Source organism: Saimiri boliviensis, chromosome 7 (assembly GCF_048565385.1).
Source record: "Saimiri boliviensis isolate mSaiBol1 chromosome 7, mSaiBol1.pri, whole genome shotgun sequence".
NCBI lineage: Eukaryota > Metazoa > Chordata > Mammalia > Primates > Cebidae > Saimiri > Saimiri boliviensis.
The window spans coordinates 3,405,572-3,426,555 of NC_133455.1; the positions used below are offsets into that span (position 1 = coordinate 3,405,572).

At 40.2% G+C, this 20,984-nt stretch overlaps 1 protein-coding gene across 1 annotated transcript in view; it reads left to right on the top strand.

Moving 5' to 3' along the window:
• Positions 1–20,984, top strand: part of TMEM132D (transmembrane protein 132D) — an 825,236-nt gene that overhangs the window by 230,899 nt on the left and 573,353 nt on the right. The window lies entirely within an intron of this gene.

Below are 20,984 nucleotides of genomic sequence, written 5' to 3' on the forward strand. Positions count from 1 at the left end.
CCTCTGTGGCATACAACAATTTTACATAACAATGATCATTATTAGTAATGTTACTAAGTTATATCAACATTATAGAAGTTTCCCATAATTTTGGAACACATATTAATAACATTTATACGAATACAGTCCAAAGTAAACCAAACACCATTCACTTTTCTATTTGAAAGTTTTCCCTCTATTCTAATGTCACAATCTCCAGTATTATTAATCAGAATCCTGCATTTAAAGAGGACCTGTTAAATTTTATAGCTAATTATGAAACCATCTTTTAAAGAGGATCAAAATGAGACAACAATTGTCTGTGGATGATGAGAACATTTTAAGGCAGCTATAGTTAAAGGCATGACTGACAGGGAAATTTGTCACCTCCATGTCAGACAGTCTGTTAACATAATAATTATTATTGATAGCATATACTAAGTCATATTAGAATTATAGGAGTTTTACAATTTTAGAACATATACCAACATCACATTTACACAAATATAGACCATGAAAGTTAAGCACCATTTCATATTTGACAATGCTTCCTGTATGATTTTTGTACCAAATAAACCAAATGTCATTTTTGGACTTTAGGTTAGAAAAATAAATTTTTTTTAGGACTTTAGGTTAGAAAGAGACCTAATTTATAATTTGATTTTGGAAAGTTTGTCAAATATCAAAGATTTGAAACACCAGATATCACAAAATAGAATCCCAGGTTATCGTAAGTCCTTCATTTGGCCAAAACTATAACTTCAGAATCTTAAAAACCTCTACTCTGATAGGAGACTTAGCTTTCCAAATGAGGCTCAATAAGATAGCATGAGGCTAATTGAATTTCTCTCTCCTCTCTCCTCCCTTTTTTCCCCCTACCATTTACCTAAAGGACAAAACAAAACCCTTTCATTATATTTTAACATTATATCAAAATTGTCTTCAAAAGAGAAAACCAAATTCCATGTTTTCATTTGTGCATCTTTAATGTTAAAGCTAGTTTTTAAAATCAAATTTTATATCTTTATCTGGTTTTAATTAGTTTGACCATAAGGTAAGATTTTCATAAAATTTTTAGAGCGCTTTACAATTTTCCATCAAACAGCAGATCAATTTTCTAAGAAAACACTGTTATTCAGACACATGGGCCCAGATTCTGGCCTTATGTCAGTGTGATTTTAATGTTTAACCTATGGAAAAAAAACATAATTTCTCTTAAATCGTAGCCACCTTGTTTAAACCTACAGAATTTTTTTATAAGATTAACCCTTTATAAACCCTTTTTGCTTTGCTTAAACCTTCCATCTTGTCTTATTACTTTTTTTGGTTAAGAGAATCTTTAAAACCCTCTGAACTAGACAAAATTATATTCCCTATAACAACAGCTGTATTCTTATGCCTTCTTAAAATCTTTTACCAAAAACACATTCCCTAAGCAACTTGTATGAAAAACCGTTTCTCTAGTCATCTCAATTTCATGTTACAGTGTTAACTGTTAGCGACTTTTATTTTTATTGAAAAACCTGATAAATAAGGAATTTTAATTATGTACTGGGGTAGAGCCTAGGACAACAGACAGAAATGAAGATAAGTTCTGACTCTTTTCAGCATAGCTAGGGGCATGGCTTTCCACATGTCCCCAGGCCTTGTCTATAATCTAATGCTCCAAAGTAGGTAAATTGACAATTTTTAAAAGTCAAGAAAATGGTTTGACCTTAAACATTTAGCAGATTTGATATCTGACGTTTAGACCAAATGTCTACATTTTCAAGACATTCTATTTTACCAATAATCTTTAAAACTGTCTTTATTTCCAAAAGATTACTAAAGTTATGTGAACAAAAAGGCATTCGGTTTTCTATTTTGCTGACAAAGTACTTAAGTACTTATTTTTCTAAGCCGATTAATCAGTGCTCTTTTATATATAAACATCCCACACACAAAAAACACACATAAATGCAGACAAAAGAAGATTCAGCAGTTGTAAGATATTTCATTTGCCAGTTTCTTAATTGGATGACTGTCTCAGGCTAGAGACCTTGGAGGAGCAGGGCCTGGGAAGCATATATTTCTAGGGCCTAATGGCAGCTGAAAGCAAAGACAGATCCCCAAAATTAAGGGTACCATTTTATACTGGACCTGGATCCCCAAAAGGTGGGAAATACTACTGTAGAAGACAGCGCAGTGCACTGCTTTTTCCAACTGTGCATTTCATTGCAAGGCAACCCAAAGCTAATCAGCTCATTTAGGTGGTTTCAGTTTAAGAAAACTAAAATACAATTTATTTCACATAAGGAGAAAAAATACTAAAGGTCCCTTAAGCCTTCTCAATTTCAAACTGGATAATTGTCAATTACCGAAAAAAGCCATAAAATGTTAGTTATTCAGATTTATTTTCAAAATAGCTAAAACAGATCATGACGTTGAAGTTCTTCACTATTAGACAATAAATACCTCAAAATATATTCAAGAATCTTCTATATGCCTAGCACTGTGTGTAAAATACATGTTTTGTATATTAGAAAGGTTAATAAAAACTACATATGAGATAGGCAGAAAAAGGTGACATAGCAAGTCTCTACTCATAAAAAATTGCTCCATGTATGAAAGAGGTCAGTATTTCAAGTAGACTGTTCAAATGCAGCATGTTTTCCTTTTTGACCAAAAATACAAGCCTAGGCATCCTATGCTTCCTACTTTTAATTTTCCCCGAAGACAGCTTTTGTCTGGTTTCATCTTTGCTATGCACTCATTTCCTGCTCTTCTCCTATATTTATTAAGGAGCTATTGAGCCCTGCCTACATCCCTCTGAAAATTGCAAATTGCATTGAAGATATGAGCAGCTTCCAATGCTGATGCATCTAAACCTCTTTCTGGTTCTTAGTTTTCCAATTAGCTGAGGTTTGGGCCAGCTTTTCTTGGAGAATCACTGCTGTTGTATGAGTTGTAGCAAATTGCTACCCACAAGATAGCCCACTCCATCAACCAAACTGGGGACCTCACCAGTAGGTTTGAGGTAGGGCAGGGTCTGGGGTCTAAACTATGCCCATTTTTACACAGAGAGGATGACCGAATTTTGCAACGGGTAAATACTGTGTTACTGTGTGCAGGGCAAGTAGCGTGGTGCAGTTAAACATGTAGGCTCCAGAGATTGGACGCCTGGGTCCTCTCTACATCTGATCCTCAGCCACAAAATAGGGATAATAACAGCATTTACCTTTTGTGGTGGTGAACACATAAAACTCATTTAGAACAGTGTCCTGCATGTGCAAATGTTCTGTAAGGGTTAGTTGTCATTGCTGTCATTGTTTTCATGTCTGGGGGTTGAGTGATTTTGTGTCTGTAGTTTTATTCCACAGTATTTCAGGACCAACCAAAATTAAGGATTTCTACCTTCTCTGAACAACCCTACTCTGAGATTTTAAAAATATTCTTCTAATTATAGAATGTCAAGATAGGAAATGCATTTAAAAAGGGTTTAGATTCCCCTCCATGAGCACATTCTCTTTTTATTCTACCCAATCTGGTTCTGAGCTAAAGCTGCTTCCCATTCATACAGCCCTTAAAGGGGATTCTTCACTTGCCCGAAAGGTCCAGAGACCACTGGCCTGGGCCCTGGGCTTAGGCTGCCCTTCCAAGGAAGTCTGTGTCCCAAGATCACAACTTGATGTTTTTGAAGATTACTATAGTGAGTCCTTGATACATCTAATTACAGTCTCCTTACCTCCATTTAAACTCAGCTGGCAATTTAAAATGGCAATGAAATAGTCAAGCAATGATGATTTCCTGCACTAAAACCACCATGCAGGAGACGTGTAAATATTACAGTTCTCCTCCCTTTTGAATGTATAGGCCACTTTTTGAAAGGGCCCCTAAGCAGTGATTTTTTTGTCCTCTAATTTGAAAATAATGGCAAAAATCTGGGGAAGTCCATGCAATTTGTTTCTATGTGAAGAGAAAGGTAAAATGTGCCATGTGATTACATGGAGAAGGTTTTTCTCCAAGGATCTCTCATAATACAAAGCTATGGATTTTGTGCAGGGTGGGTAGAAGCATTGCTTGAGATTGAAAGTCTTCCTTCTCCTGCTGTTGCTTTACTTGGGCCATCACAGATGGAATGCATGCTGCTTTGCTGTCAATTATTCAGAAGTAATTCCTGGTCACCCTGCCAGAGGCTGCTTCCAGCAGTTTCCAACATCCATTTCCCTCTTATTCTTTGCTTTCACAGTTCTGATTTTATTCTGGGGAACAATGTGTCCAGTTAAAATCTTCACTTCCTAGAGGTCTTTGTGGCTAGGGTTGACTGTATGATTCAGTATGTTCTGGTGACATCTTAGTGGAAGTCTTTGGAAGGGGTTTTGTGGACCCCAATCTTACCAGGATAAAAATGGTCAGACATCGCTAGGCTGTGCCTTTTGTCTTTCTCCCTTCTTCTTCCTGGAACAGTGTCATATTGACTGGGTAGTATAAAGACTATAACCTTCAGACCAAGAGACTAAAAGTTGGAATCTAAATGGAGTGTAGCAGGAAGCTGGAAGGGTCCTGGTCTTCAAGGACTTCTTTAATTCATGTCACTAGGTTGAACTAGGTCGTCTACTTCTGAATTTCTTTTATATAAGAAAAATAAATCATTGTTTTATTAAACTACTGTGTTTAAGTTTATTATTTACAACCTAATACAATTGTAACTGTTAATAACTCATTTTTTTTCTTTTTTCTTTTTTTTTTTTTTTTGAGACAGAGTCTTGCTCTGTCACCAGGCTGGATTACAGTGGTGTGATCTTGGCTCTCTGCAACCTCCACCTCTCGGGTTCAAGTGATTCTCCTGCCTCAGCCTCCTGGGTAGCTGAGACTGCAGTCACCTGCCACCATGCCCAGCTAATTTGTGTATTTTTAGTAGAGATGGGGTTTCACCATGTTGGCCAGGATGGTCTTGATTTCTTGACCTTGTGATCCACCCGCCTTGGCCTCCCAAAGTGCTAGGATTACAGGTGTGAGCCACCATGCCTGGCCAATAACTCATATTTCTATCTGCATTATGACAGTTGATTTAAGTCTTGGCCACAAAAACCAGGATTATTGATTCTATCCATATAGATCATTAGCTGCAGTGATTAAAAAGGCTGGCATGCTTGAACCTGGCCACTCCTTGTAAATAACTTGGTGATTGGAGGTGAAACAGGTGATAATAGAAGTTTCCTGGCATGGGTAAGTCAGAAAAGTTCCTTGCCTGTAACAGAAATACCTCCAGACACAAATTGAATGTGAATTTGTTCTGTCTTCACTCTGAAAAAGACCTCTAAATTTAAGCCCACAGTTAGACATATCTTTATCCTCTTTGTAGGATTTGCAGCCTGGGCTGCAAAGAAAAAAGAAAGCTCACACTTAACACTCACATGATTCAGATCATGTATGATTCAAGACCCAGAGTCTGTGCCCTGCTAGGATAGCTAATTCTACCTGCTCTTAACCAAGCAAAATATTTCCTCACCCTGAGCTTCTATTACACTTCTGATCTGTACCACAGATCAATTAAACAATCAAGCCTTAATTGTTTTTCTGTTTCTTAAATATTAATTACATTTACCTTCTAGCTCATTGAGTCTATGAAGATATGACCAGCCATATTTTATACAACTTGAATATCCTATACAGCATACCTAGAGAGTACTGACTTGTAGCCTCAGTACAATCTTGTTATCTAATCAAATGGGGGAAGATTTCCAAAACAGACATAACATGTCAAAGGCATCTTTATGAGATTATTGTTGATGCATTATTCTTTTTCCTTGCCATGAAGACAATGTGCTTGTATTTTTGTAGGTGGAGGTACATATTACCACCTATGAAAGAGCTACTTTGGAGGGAATGTTTTAAGGACAAGTGTAGCTGGGCTCTAACCTAGTATCTAAGATAAGTATCAGATTCATCCAGTCATCCTTCCATTGTGAACAGCAGTTAAGCCTTTGCAGAAGTTTAATAACAGAGTCCATGTTCCTTTCTGATGAGGCTGCAGGGACTAAGAGGTCAGGAGTTCGCTAAGGCACTGTGTTTTCAGAGCGCCACATCTTCCTGCCTTTGCCTTTTTCATTTCTGAAATGTGTTTTGTGATCTGTGAAAATTATGTTTTCAGCAAGTTTCTTTTGTTGTTAACTACAGAAGCTGCTGAGGAGCAGGAGTCAACCACTACCATTTGTAGCCTCATTTAGATGAAAATGTAACAGCCCTGAGAGCTCCACTCCAGTGTGCATGCGTCCATGGCTCTCCCAACACTCAGCTCCAAGATAAACCATAATCAAATGGCCACTGCTGGGAGGTCCCTTTAGCCCAGCACAACTGCACACCGAATCTCCTAGAAGTGGTGTTTTCCCGCCATTTATATATTTATATTTCATTTATTTATTTATTTATTTATCTGAGATGGAGTCTCATTCTGTTGCCCAGGCTGGAGTGCAGTGGCGCAATCTCAGCTGACTGCAAACTCAACCTGCTGGGTTCATGTGATTCTCCTGCCTCAGCCTCTGAAGTAGCTGGGACTACAGGCGCCTGCCACCATGATGCCTGGCTAGTGTGTGTGTGTGTGTGTATGTGTGTGTGTGTGTGTGTGTTTTAGTAGAGATAGGGTTTCACCATGTCGGCCAAGCTGGTCTTGAACTCCTTACCTTGTGATCCACCTGCCTCAGCCTCCCAAAGTGCTGGGATTACAGACGTGAGCCACCGTGCCCAGCCACATTTTCCCTCCTTTTAGATGCTTCCCCCGTTTACCACATAAGTGGCTTATGTTCCAGCAGTGTTGTTTGTAAGTGATTCAGTAAGACTGGAGAATTAAATTGGGTTTTGGAAAAATAAATTATGTAGGATGAATGTTGCTGGGAGTTCATTTTAGTCACCCAGGTACCTTCTGCCTTGCTCCTGTTGGAGACACTAGTGAGCTCTGACCAGTGTGTGTCTTTTTGAGAATGTGAGGATGTAAATTTGAGAACATGGGATAGAAACTACCTGTCATGGAGAGTCATTTGCCATATCCCATGGGTGTGCCTCTTCCCAATCGCAGGCACACACTCAGCTCCACAAGACAGGAGTGTTGTGATTGCTACATTTTAGTACAAGGTATGCAGACTAGCTCTTGTACCGCCGCACGTGAGTGATGCCTCATGCTTTGCTGACACCCCATTTTTTACGTGTAGGCTTCATGGCAACTGAGCCTGCCACACATTTGAGTGAACTAGAGTTTGGGGTCAGCATAGCACATCTGTGATTTATGTCACAGACAACACTGGACGTGTCAGTCCACACAACAGTTTCTCCACGTCAGGTGGTCACAGCCAATTCAACCAGACCTCCGTGTGAAATACTGTAAGATGAGAGGCCAGCAGAGGAGGCAGGAGAGGGGAAGAGGCTGTTTTGGGGTGACATAAGAACACTGCATCATGACGTCTTCCCCGGCACTGTACTTGCATCCAGACACAGTGGACTGCAGTGTGCTTCTCTAGGAGGTCTCAGAGCATTTGGTTGCAAAATGAATTGCCTTCGCCATTTGTTCTTTGCTTTCCCATGTACCCATATGATCATATCACTGACAGTAATTTGGGCATCTCTCCCTCTCTGTCTCTTTTGCAATGCATATATCATCCATCTCCTGGCCCTAATATCCTTTACTGGTTACACTGTAGGGCTTTCCCATCACCCTCCTGGCAGGAATAACTCTTCTTCTTTCCCGGGAATAGTGATGGTGATTCAAAGCCATGACCCAGCAATATCTTCACCGACTAACTCAGTTAAGTGTCTTCTCATGCACAAGGGGCCCTTCTTCTGCATCAGTGCCCCCACTTTACCCTTAACTCACAGGTATGTCTATGTGACATTCTTTGGTCTGGACCGAGGGATGGAACAATTTGGTTTCTTAATTGAAAACTGTAACTGCTTTGAAAATTCAGAGAACACCATTAAATAAATCCATTCTCTAAAACAGCTAATTTTTAGAGCTAGATTGTATTTCATTTAAAAAGTTCTTATAAACAAAATCTGTCACACTATATCATATAGGATAATATTGCAAGATCTGTTAAAATATTCTACAGAAAGGGTATTCTGTATTCATATGACTGATTACACAAAATTTCACAGAGAAGAGTTACTGGTTTTTTTAACCATTTATTATTTATTCATTATTAGGAGAAAATCAAACTGCTTCTCAATTCACAAAATAACTTTTCACACTGACTACTCTCTTATGCTCAGTCAAAGCAGAAGATGAGATGCAAATAAACTCGTATTTGCTTTTGAGAATTTCCAAAAACTTCGAATATAAGAAAGTGACTGTTTTTTTGTTTTCCTGCCAGATATTTGAGGAAGGTTCTTTGTGAGTGGCAGCTTGATGGAAAACCAGTTTTGTCATGCTGGAATTCTTGCTGAAAAACTTACATTCTGGTTCTCTATCACCATATCAGTAACCAACCCACACTTAGTGGTTTAAAACGGTCATTGATTTTTCTTGACAATTTGTTGTGTCAGAAATTCAGGAAGGGCTCAGCTGGGTGGTTCATCTGGACTCCAGTTGATGGCATCAGTTATGGTAGCTGGTAGAGGATGACCCACTTTCAAGATGACTGCTAAAGTTCAAGATCAGCCTGGACAACATGGTGAAACCCCATCTCTACAAAAAAAAAAATACAAAAATTAGCCATGCATGGTGGTAGGTGCCTGTAGTCAGAGCTATTCAGGAGGCTGAAGTAGGAGGATCCCTTGATCTCAGGAGTTGGAGGTTGCAGTGAGCCAAGATTGTACCACCACACTCCAGCCTGGGCAACAGAGTGAGACCCTAGACAGGGGTCTCACTGCTAAAAAGACTGCTCAAGTCACACATTTGGCCATCTGGCTCCTTGGTGCTCCTTGGCCTCTCTCTTTTCCACATGGCCTCTGGTCCTTCATTACCTGTCCATATGACTTGACCTTCTCATAGCTTGGTGGACTCAGATGGTAATGATTACATTATAAACTAATAGTTGAATGCATGAAGTAAAATGCATGCACCAAGTAACATGCAGGCTTCCAAAAATGAGTATTTTAAGGAATTAGGCTGAAGCTTCAAGGCTTCTCAGGATATAGTCTCAGAAGTCCCAGAATGTCACTCCCATAATACTCTATTAATTAAACAGTTTTCTGAGGCCACCCCAAGTTTCAGGGCGGACTTCGTGTTTTGATGGGAGGATGAAAAGAGTAGCAAAGAATTTGTAGCCATCTTTAATTTGCCATTTGGTGTTTGCTAATATAGTCTGTAAATGCTTGTTTGTAGAGGTGGCATTTGTAGCACACAAAGGTGTAAAACTAAGACATTTACAAGAATAGAATTAAATCATGCATTGTTTTATAGCAAGTAATACATCCCCTATTAGGCTAAAAGGATTTGTTGAAGTTTTGTAGGAGAAATGAAAGAAGAAATATCTAAGACATTTCTGAGTTACTTTATGTTATTTGCAACTGTTTATCTAAATTATTCAAACTACAATGGTTTCTCTAACTAACCAAGGGTTATTGGATTACTGATGCTGCTTCCTTTCCCTAGAAAGTTTATTCCCTATTGTCTTTGCATAGTTTGTACTTTCTCCTTGAGCAGGTCCCATTTCAAATGTCACCTCCCTGTAAAAGCTTTTCCTGGCTACTCTCTCAAGCACTTGGTAGTAGCTGAAATTGCATTATTTATGTATAGTGTTTGATTTCAATGCTTATCTATCCCAAGCTGCTGGAAAGTATGTTCCACTAGTAGGATTGGTTGCCTAGCCCTGTACTAAGTGTACGGTGACAATGTCATGATTATGTTCTGAATTAATAGTTGAATGCATGAAGCAACATGCAGGTACCAAGCATTCTTTTCAGAAACGAATGCAATTTAGCTGGAAGCTCGGAAAATTAAACATTCTCAGTGACCTGTGTTAAACATACAAAGTCTAAGTTTAAGGACACACTTAGGCAAGTTTTCTTTCTTTTGGCCACAGCTGCTTTCCTGCAGACCAGGGCTATCCATGACTGGTTGCGAAGTGCTTTTCAAATGTGAGAAAGGCAAATGGCCCATTGCATTTGCCATTAACTTACCCATATGGTTTTATAAACTGCAAGGCATTGCCGCCTTGAAGGGGAGGCTGCCCTCTAAAACGATGACCTTCAGCATTTATTTTAACCACAAAAATATATTTGATTCATGGTTAAGGGGCTGCTTAGAGACTTCATTTCCCTGTTGACAGTGGGACTGTAAGATCAGCCCCATCCTTTCCCTTGGTTCCCTCACATACCGGTGCCAGCTATCTCTGTTCAGTCATGAGCTTCTGGGCTCTACCTGGGGTGGCACTAGACGCTGGCACAGTGGAGACATCATCTCCCTTACTGATGTAGCACTATGCTGCTGGAGAGCTGGTAGAATTGTGCATCTCAGGAGGATTCTCTTTGTGATGAAAGCTGACCTAGAAATTACCAACATGTTTATCCTGAAGGACTTTAACTTCTGTGAGTGTAAGCTAGGGATTGCAAATGAGCGACACCAAAGAGACATCCTTTTGGACACATACAGTATTTCTGTTCATCTGTTTTATATCTTAGAGATAGTAGATATTTAAAAATCTACCCTTCAAAAAGAGCCAGATTTCTGGCTTCTTGAGAAAACTTCAAAGAGATAGTAATCACGGTGGCTAGGAGCACAGGTCTCCATCAGACAGCGAGGGTGCCTGAGTTTGAGTCTGAACTGGGTAATATCAGATGAGATACTTAACTTGTCTGGACCACATTTTTCCAGTAAAATAATAGTGCCTATCTCTTATAGGTGATTAACTATTAAATGGACTCATATGCCCAAAAAAAGGGGGGTTTCAAGTGCAGTAAGTGCTTAAAAGTTCATTCTGATATTTATTTGTCAATACCAGGCTTTCATTTCCATATGGCAGTGGTGATCTAGAGCTGAGAAGCAGCCACCGATTTTAGGTAGGCGAATGCTCTGCTTCCAAATAGTCTTCCCGCTCTACTGTATTACATCTGGCCAGATTCATGCTTTTCTCACACCTAGCATAGGAATAAAACACAGACTGTGGGGCCGGAGTCCTTGAGTACAACCAACGAACTCTGTGTCTGAAGACAAGGACTTCAATGTCTTGACTCCCGTAGATGTGGGGCTTTCGAACTCCTGAGTTCATCCATTACATAATCACCTGTTTCCGCCATAAAGATTTCGGTTCCACATTCAGATTCCACGGGGCCAGGGGGCCCTCCAGCCCTCCCTCCTTTCTCTACCCTCCTCTTCTCCCTCCCTCTCTCCTTCCTTCTCTTCCCTTTCCTTCCGTCTCTTCCCTTTCCTTTTTTCTTTCTTTCCTTTTCTCCTTCTTTCGTTCTTCCTTCTCTTCTTCTCTCCCCTTCCTATCTTCCTTCTTTTCATCTTTCATTCTTAGCAACTACACTAGATAACTCTGACCATGTGGTACGTTTGAGACAAGTGAGTTGTTGGATAGTAAATGGAATTATGTCCTTTCTAAGTGAGTAATGGTTAGGGTTGCACTCTAATCATAGAATGGGAACTGTATTGCTTGAGATAAAATGGATTTGAGGCGAGCTTGGTGAAGCAGCCTCAGCTCTAATAACTGGGGTGCCTGGCAGTAGCCTTGAGAGAAACTGAAAGAGAAACTTGGTCACTTCAGGTTCTATTTCCATGGCCACTATTTTGTCTGTAACCTGAGGGGCTCAGAATGCAGCAGGTCACCAACATGTTCCCTTCCTTCTTTGTGTTTGCATTTCTTTCATAATATTGCGTTATCCAAAGAGGGACTAAATCAGCTTCGTGCCAGAAATGGCTCTTTTTTTTTTTTTTTTTTTTTTGGTACAGAGTCGTCGTATTCCGTTGCCCAGGCCAGAGTGCAGTGATACAATCTCTACTAACCACAACCTTCGCCTCCCAGGTTCAAGCGATTCTCCTGCCTCAGCCTCCTGAGGAGCTGGGACTATAGGCACATGCCACCCATGCCCAGCTAATTTTTTTTTTGTATTTTTCAGTAGAAATGGTGTTTTACCATATTGGCCAGGCTGGTCTCGAACTCCTGCCCTTGTGATCTGCCTGCCTCGGCCTCCCAAAGTGTTGGAATTACAGGCGTGAGCCACCGCACCCAGTCCCAGAAATGACTCTTTTAAGATGATACTGTTTTCCAGTTCAACAGATAGCAGCGCATTTGCAGCCCTCCAACCAGTGACAGAACAAGTGAGGGGCTTTGCTGCGGTGGCTGGGAGGATGAGAATGGCATCTTTGTGGTTTGTGATCTCAGCTCTCAGTGGCCTTAGGCGAAATGTGAAAGCCCAGAGTGCCCCCGCCCAGAAGGGTAAGTAAAAAAGAAATTGAGGGACTGGGCGTGGTGACTCATGCCTGTAATTCCAGCACTTTGGAAGGCTGAGGTGGGTGGATCACCTGAGGTCAGGAGTTTAAGACCAGCCTCGCCAAGATAGCAAAACCTCGTCTCTATTAAAAACACAAAAATTAGCTGGGCTTGGTGGTGCACGTCTGTAATCTCAGCTACTCAGGAGGCTGAGGCATGAGAATTGTTTGAACCCAGGAGGCGGAGGTTGCAGTGAGCCAAGATCACACCACTGCACTCCAGGCTGGACAACAGAGTGAGACTCTGTCTCCAAAAGAAAAAGAAAAAGGAAAAGAAAAAGAATTCAAGGAAATTAAATGAGAGAAAAATGGCAGGACAATGTTTTTGGACAAAAGGGTGTTTGCGTTTTTAGAAGTTTCTCTCTCTGTTTCAGGAGCCCTCCTTCCATTTCTGTCAGATATACACTTTTTTTTCTAGATGTCAAATGTCCAAAGTCCTTGACTAGTTCTTGAGAGTAAAGAGAAGAAGCCCTAAATTGGCCAGAGAACCGCATTTATCCACTAGCCCTGGGAGACTGTGTACTGAGGGTCCAAATGATTGCCACCTCCAGAAATGATATATGACTAGCATCACAAAGCATGGATGCTGTTGGGGGCTTCTCATTCTGATGTCTGTTAAAAAGTGTAAATATAAATGTAGATGTTGATTATGCATTTTTCAGTGTGGTTGAAATTGTTGCCGAGGGCATAAAATTGGTTCTGGGGGGAAGATAAACTTGTTTCATGTACAAAGCATAGACCTATTTATGGTACATAAAAGCTATGCAGGACATCTTTAGGCTTAAAATTTTCTGGAGAAGAGTGATTAGTAAAAATACATGTACCAAACTTTCCTAGGCCAGGAGCATCTTATAGTGGCAAAAATAAAGTGCTCAGAACACACACACACACACCACACACACACACACACACACAACCCACACACACCACACACACACACGCATACCACACACACACCACATACACACACACACACACACACACACACACACACCCCCCACACACACACGCAGACTGATGGGGGCATGTCTGAGAGATGCAGGAGCCAAGGGAACAAGCTCCCAATGGCCGGAGCTCAGCACATGTCCCTGATAGAAGGCGAGGAAAATATCACTTTACATCTGTGGTCTTCCTCCCAAAGATTAATAACCTCAGTCTATTCATGAGAAACACAACAGAGAAATCCCAGTCAAAGGACATTCTACAAAGTACCTGGCCAGTACTCCTCAAATCTATGTAGATCCTCAAAAACAAGGAAGGCCTAAGAAGCAGTCACAACCAAGAGTCCCCTAAAGAGACAGGAAGACTCAACGTAACCTGGTAGCTTGGATGCAATTCTGGGACAGAAGAAAAACATTAGAGAAAAACGTTAGAAATGTGAATAACGTATGGACTGCTGTTAATGATCTGTCCCACTATTGGGTCGTTAGTTGTGGCAAAGGTACTGTGCTTATGGAAGATCTGAAGGAAGAGGAGACTGTGGAGTGTGGGAACATTCTGTGCTATCTTCGCCATTTTTCTATAGACCTAAAATGGTTCCAGAATAAAAAAGGTTTATTTTTGAAAGGGGTCCTGTAGGGAGTGATAATGCAAACAATATGGGTTGGGAAACGTGGCTGTAGAGACACAGCCGGTTGCCGTATGGTGGCATCAGGAGATATGCTGTTCATATTGGTGGGCGACTCATTCCAATGCCGGAGTCGCTGCTGGTTTCTCTGATAGAAATGATCTTATCCAGATTACCTGCTCTCTATTTTCTCCTCTTATCAGTGAGTCTCAAAGGAAAAGTAACAGAATAGAGTGAATTTAAAGATAATGTGATGCTTCTTCCATGGAGAAATACCTTTCGTGATGTGCCATTGTTCACAGGCCCCATACCGTATCTTGGCTGTCATCAGGCTTAGCTGTTCCAGCCGCTTCATGCTGCAGGTAGCAGAAGCCCTGGCTGTATGATGCTCATGCTGGCCTGGCATGTGGTCCCTGCCTGCCTCTTGGGCTTCATTTGAGCCATATCTCCCCTATATGCCAAAACCACACAGCCCCTCTTCATCCTGGTCATCAAATCACCCAGCACCTTGAGGCCTTAGGACTTTGCACATCACAGCCTCCAGCGTGGAATTCCAATCTCTTCCCCTCACATGATTGGGCCGGCTTCAACTCCAACCCAGCCAACAGAGCTTCCTTGACCATCTGACTTAAAATGCATTCACTGTTATTATTCTTTAACATAACACCAGATTCTCTTCCTTTCTAGATGTGAGACAATTTTAAATATGTATGATTGTTTTCTTAGTCATCATCTGCCTTCTGAGACAGTGGGTGGGATGTGGTGTTGCAGGTAGAGACCATGTGAACAGACACCTTGGGTCATGACTTTACATCCAGTTCCTGACACGTGCCTGGCAAAGAGTGATGTTTATGTTAGTTTCCTGTGGCTTTTAGAACAAATGACCACAGCTTTGGTGGCTGAAAGCAGCCCAACATGGTATCTCATAGTTCTGTAGGTCAGAAGTGTGAAAGGGAGCTCACTGGACTGAGGTCAAGGTGTTGGTAGAACTGCACTTTTTCTGGAGGCTCTAGGGAAGAATTTGCATTCTTGCTATTCCAGCAACTAGAGGTTGCTACAGCATTTCCTGGCTTGTGGCCCCTTCCTGCATCCTGAAATCCAGCAGGGTGGCATCTTCAAATCTTCCTGACTCCAACTTCCTGCCTTCTTCTTCCACATTTAAAACACCCTTGTCATTATTATTAGGACCACACAGAAAATCCAAGATAATCTCTTTATCTTAAGGTCAGCTGATTAGGAACCTTAATTTCACCTTCAACCTTAATTCTCTTTTGCCGGGTAACGTAACATATTTGCAGTTTCCAGGGTTTAGGATGTGAGCATCTTTGGACGGTCATTTTTTTTTTACCTGCCACCAGTGCTTAAAATGTAATTGTTGAACAAGCAAATAAATAAATGAGTACTCTACATCAACAGTTCTTAGATAGCTGTGAGCCCCACAGTTGCCAGCTGAACTTTATCAGAGAATGTATGTCCAAGTTCTGTACCACTCTTCCACGCTGAAAGAACGCTGAAGGGATTCCAAAGTACTGACTTGATTCCAAGCAGGTGTGTTGTACAAGTGATTCATTAACTGAAGCCCTGTTGGAGATTATACATGCCTCTTCCTAGGCTGGCTGACCGAAAGCTGCATGTCCTCGCTTTGGTTCTCACAGGCACATTATTTGAAGTCTCACCATCTTCATTTTCACATGGGTCTAAAGGTTACCTTCTTGGCATCTTTTAAGTGGGTTATAAGAACTACAGAAATTTGGAATTCAAAGACTTAAAATCAGTATTTTTCTGCAATTTACTGAAGTCTCTTGTCATTCTCTGGGAAGGCTACAGTTTCATGACCCCTGGCAGCTTTGCAGAGCTCCTGCTGTATACATGTATGCCCAGAGCTCCTACTGTATGCATGCATGACTCCCCAACGATGCTCTGGTGAGCAGGATAGCAGGGGGAGGATGTCTTGAGTTGCTTGTGCTTTCCAGTTGCTGCTGTTCTTGCTTCTCAATTATGAATAACCATGCTACTTTTACCATTATTAGCTTAATTTGTTTGGGGTTGTTTAACTTTAAAGTAATTATGGTGCCAGATAAACAATTTCTTTAATAGCCTGTCATTTTCCCCTAGATGCTCTTTCAGACATGTATGGTTTAAATATCAATGTGTTTGTACCTTGTTTGCTTGAGGTGTATATATATTTTCCCCAAGTTTTGCTTATCCAAAGGTTATTACTAGTTCATTGCACTCCCTTCCCACATTGGAGAGTACAAAATGATGAAGAAACAAGCAAAAACATGGGTCGTTTGCCTAAATGAGCCAGGGTTAAAAATAAATTGAAAAGCACTGGTGCAGCTCTTTGCATGTAACTCCACTTCCTTGTAGTATCAATGCAACGTGGTCACAAAGAAGACAATATGCTCAGTTAACAAAGGGATATTATGTATTTGAACCGACAGAATTAAGTCTCTGTTTCCTCCATCATAGCTGTACTTTGCTGGATGGGAGAGAGGATTAAGTATTCAGAATGATTATACACACACACACACACACACACACACGTACACACACACGCACACACACATGTGCACACATGTACATATGCACACATACATATGCATGTACACGTACACACACAGAAACACAGACATACACACACAGACACAACACACATTCATGCACACATGCACACACATGCATGCACATGCACACACCTACTCATACACACAAACGTGCACATGTGCACAGACACACCTATACACACACACAGACACACATACACACGCACAGACACACACATACACACACATATACACAGACACACACACAGACACACCCTCACACACACAAGCACACACACACAGACACACACACATGCATGATAACAAACATATTGGCAGATCCAAAAGGAATATAGCAACTAGTCAGTTTTATTAATTGCCTGGGATCGATAAATAGATAAGGAACACCACAGTCAGATGCTTATAATGTATTTTGGAGTGATTAATTGGGTTCAATAGCTACAAGGTATGTGGATTTTGAGAGCCTTGGGGGCTTAGATATGCCTCCTTCTACTTTTTCTATCCACCCAGAAGTCAGTCATTACCAGCTGCAAATAAGGTAGTAGTAACTTACCTATAAACTATTAATGGTACCAAAGTTATCATCACCTGGTCTACAGTGAATAACATTAGAAATAAAATGAGCAAAACACATGAACAGGCAGTTCACAAAAGAGGAAATCTGCATTGCCAACAGACTTGAGAAGAGATGATCAGTTTAACAAAGAAATTAAATGAAGCCACGGAAGTGGAAAATTAAAGTCATACCAAAGTACCATTTCACACCCATTAGGCTGACGAAAGCTACGAAGTGTGGAAGCACCAACTGTTAGTGGTGAAATGAGGCAGCCAGGACTCTCACCTTCTGCCAGTGAGAGGGTGAACTGTTACAATTGTTTTGAAAGCAATTTGGCATTGTGTGGTAAATTTGAAGATGTGTCTACCAAACGACCCAGTGATTTTTCTTCTAGTTATTTATTCTAGAATAAACCCTTGCTCGCATAAAATATGATAAATGCAAGAGTGTTCAAAACAGTATTGTTTTTAATAGTAAACAATTAGAAGCAACTTACCTGCTCCTCAAAAATAAAATGTCTGAATAATGCACTATTCATTCCATATGTATTCCGTAGTAGCAAAATGAATGAACTGCAATTGTATCAATATCACAAATGTAATATGGAGCAAAAAGATGAAATTACAGGTAGATACATGCAATAGGATATCCTTTATGTAAATGTTGAAAACTTGCAAAACAATTATTTGTAAAATTAGATATGGATATATTTGTGCATTGAAAGTGTATTTAACTCCATATAAGTGGCAGGTTTAGGATAGAAAATACCTTGGAGTGGGTGGCATAGAGGCGTGTGAGGGAAGCAAACACAAGACAAGTTATATGGAGGTTTCAGTTCTATTTGCAATATTTTATATTCTATTTCTTCTGAGTATTAGGTATGTGGGTGCTCATTCTCTGTATGCACACATGGACACATACATGTACACTTATGTGCACACATATATATGTATATATATATATCTCATTCTATATATTATATAATATGTTGTATAATATATAATTATATAAAATGATCACATGTATTGTGTATATATATCGTTTTATTCTATATAATATATAGAATTTATTATATTCTATATTTTTTACATATATATGAATAAATTTTTATGCCTTATATTTTGTTTAAAATATTTTGCAAATCTAAGAAAAGAATTTAAATAAAGCCAATAACTTATTAGAGTTAAGAATTTACTAGAGATGAGGGAAAAATAGTTATATTTCTCATAATTATTTTGCAAAGATGGTAGACTTGTAGGGAGTATCAGGTTTCCAACCAAGCGATTACAAAATTTTCATCTCATTTTATGCCATATTTTACCCTTTGTGGGGGTGCTTTCTTGAGGTTACATCTGTATTTCACTTTTCTTGGTGGCTTGGGGAAGCATTTACTATTTTGAAAAGGCAAATCCAAGTTTTTCTGTACCATCCTTTAAGCTGGAGATGGACACCAAGCAGGAAGTCAGGGAATTTGGAATCCAGTTCCTGATTATACCTTGTTCGTCTCTGTTGTCAGAACCCAGTATCTGACATGGAGAAAACTATTGTGGAATAAGAAATGAGAGATCCAAGTGTGAATTCCGGCATCATCATTTGTGGATTGACTTCAGGAAAGTGTCCTATCCCCTTGGAATATTGGTATCTTCATTTGAAAGCATGGGGCTAAAAACCATCTGCTTTGCAGGATCGTTGTGAGGGTGAACTGAAAACTCTACCCAAAGCACCGAGCTTCATGCCATCTGTAGACTTTTCCCTTCCCTCCAGAATCCTCAGCTGGAACATGTGAAGTGTCCTTAACATGAGGCTTGGGAGACCCCTCCGCTTTGGTCTGAATTCTACAGTTCCTTCATTTGGAGGTTTTAACTTAACAATCATATATTTTTTTGTAAAGGAAAACCCCTATTTATTATAGATGATAGTATTTGAGTGAAAATAATTTTACTGCCAAATTCCCCATTTATTTGATGCATTATTCATTGAGATCAAATTCATATTCATAACCTACTGCAGTGTAGACACCACTTTGGAGATTTGTTGCCAATAAAATTGACTTGTATACCAATTGAACCCAAATAGATACATTGTTAGGAGTGAAACAATTATTCGTCAATAAATATTTTTAATGCCTAGGCTATGTGCAGTGGATATAACAAGAGAAGCACAAAGCAGGCTTTGCCTTAAACGGAACTGCTCAGCAGGCTCATCTTGCCCCCTGCCCTGAGAGCTGATTTATGAGGGCAAGGGAATTGCAATAGAGAGAGATTAATGCATGTGGAGCCACCAAACAGGTTACTGGAGTTTTATTATGACTTAAATCAGTCCCCTCAACAATTTGGAGGCTGGGGTTTTTCAAAGAAAGTTCTAGGGCCGAGGGCGAGGGAATGGGGAATGCGGATTAGTTGGGTCAGGATGAAATCATGGGAAATTGAGTCAGTTCCTGGGTGGGGTCACAGAACCTGATGAGCCAGGTGACCAATCTGGGTTGTGTCAGCTGATCCAGCCTGATGCAAGGGCTGAGAAATACCTCAAACACCAATCTTAGGTATTTCAATAGTGACGTTATCCATAGGAGCAACTGAGAAGGTGAGGGGTCTTGTGGCCTGTGGCTGCCTGAGCCATAATTTCTAATCTTGTGGAAAATGTGTTCATTTTACAAAGCGGCCAGGTCCGCAAGCAAGGAGGGATTTTGTTTTGGGGAGAGGCTACTATCATCTTTGTTTCAAATTTAAACTACAAACTAAATTCCTCCTGAAATTAGTTCAGCCTGTGTCCAGAAATGAACTAGGGCAGCTTGGAGGTTATAAGCAAGATGGAGGCTGTGCGTGGAGGCCCACGCCTTTATTCCCAGCACTTTGGGAGGTCAAGGCAGGTGGATCACAAGGTCAGGAGTTCAAGACCCACCTGGCCAATATGGTGAAACCCTGTCTGAATTAAAAATACAAAAATTAGCTGGTCGTGGTGGCAGGTACCTCCCAACTACTTGGGAGGCTGATGCAGGAGAATCTCTTGACCCAGGAGGCAGAGGTTGTAGTGAACCAAGATTGTACCACTGCATTCAAGCCTGGGCAACAGAGCGAGACTCTGTCTCAAAAAAAAAAAAAAAAAAAAAAAAGGTGAGGCGGGGGCAAAATGAAATCGGATGGGTCAGATCTCTTTTACGCTCATAATTTTCTCACTATTATAATCTTTACAAAGGTGATTTCAAAACAACAAAAACTTATTACCCAGAATGCTTAAAGATCTTCTACAAATCAATGAGAAAAAGGAAAGTAACACAGTAGAAAAAATAGCAAAGAATGTGTGACTTAATTCACAGAAAAAGAACACTGCCAGCCAATAAGCATGTGATACAATGCTCAATGTCTCCAGTAATCAGAGAAATACAAAATAAGCAATACCATTCCACATTTATCAGATTGGCAAAGGTAACATCACACAGAAAGAATACCATGGGAGTGTAAATTGGTGCAACCGCTTTGGAGAGCAATCTGTCAACATCCAGGAAAGCAGAAGGCAGGATTCCTCCATCACCCAGCAGTTCCGCGAGATGCACACCCAGAAGCTCTCTCACATCTGGAACCAGAAGCAACTACAAAGCATTCACTGATTGCAGTGAGGAAGCCTTGGAAACAACCCAAGCATCCCTCAAGGAAAGAATGGGTAAAAGTCTCAGGGCACGTGCAGGCAGTACAGCAATATATGTGGGTTAAAATAAATAACCAGAGCTAGATGTACACAAGTGGATAAATTGCAAAAAAGACCCCCCCCCCAAAAAAAAGCAAAGAAACAGCAAATAATGCGCATTGCAGAGATATCCTGTTACAATAATTTAACAATTTGAAAAACATGCAAAATAATAGCTTTGTTTACAAATGTATATGTGTATACATATATATGAATGTATAATTAATA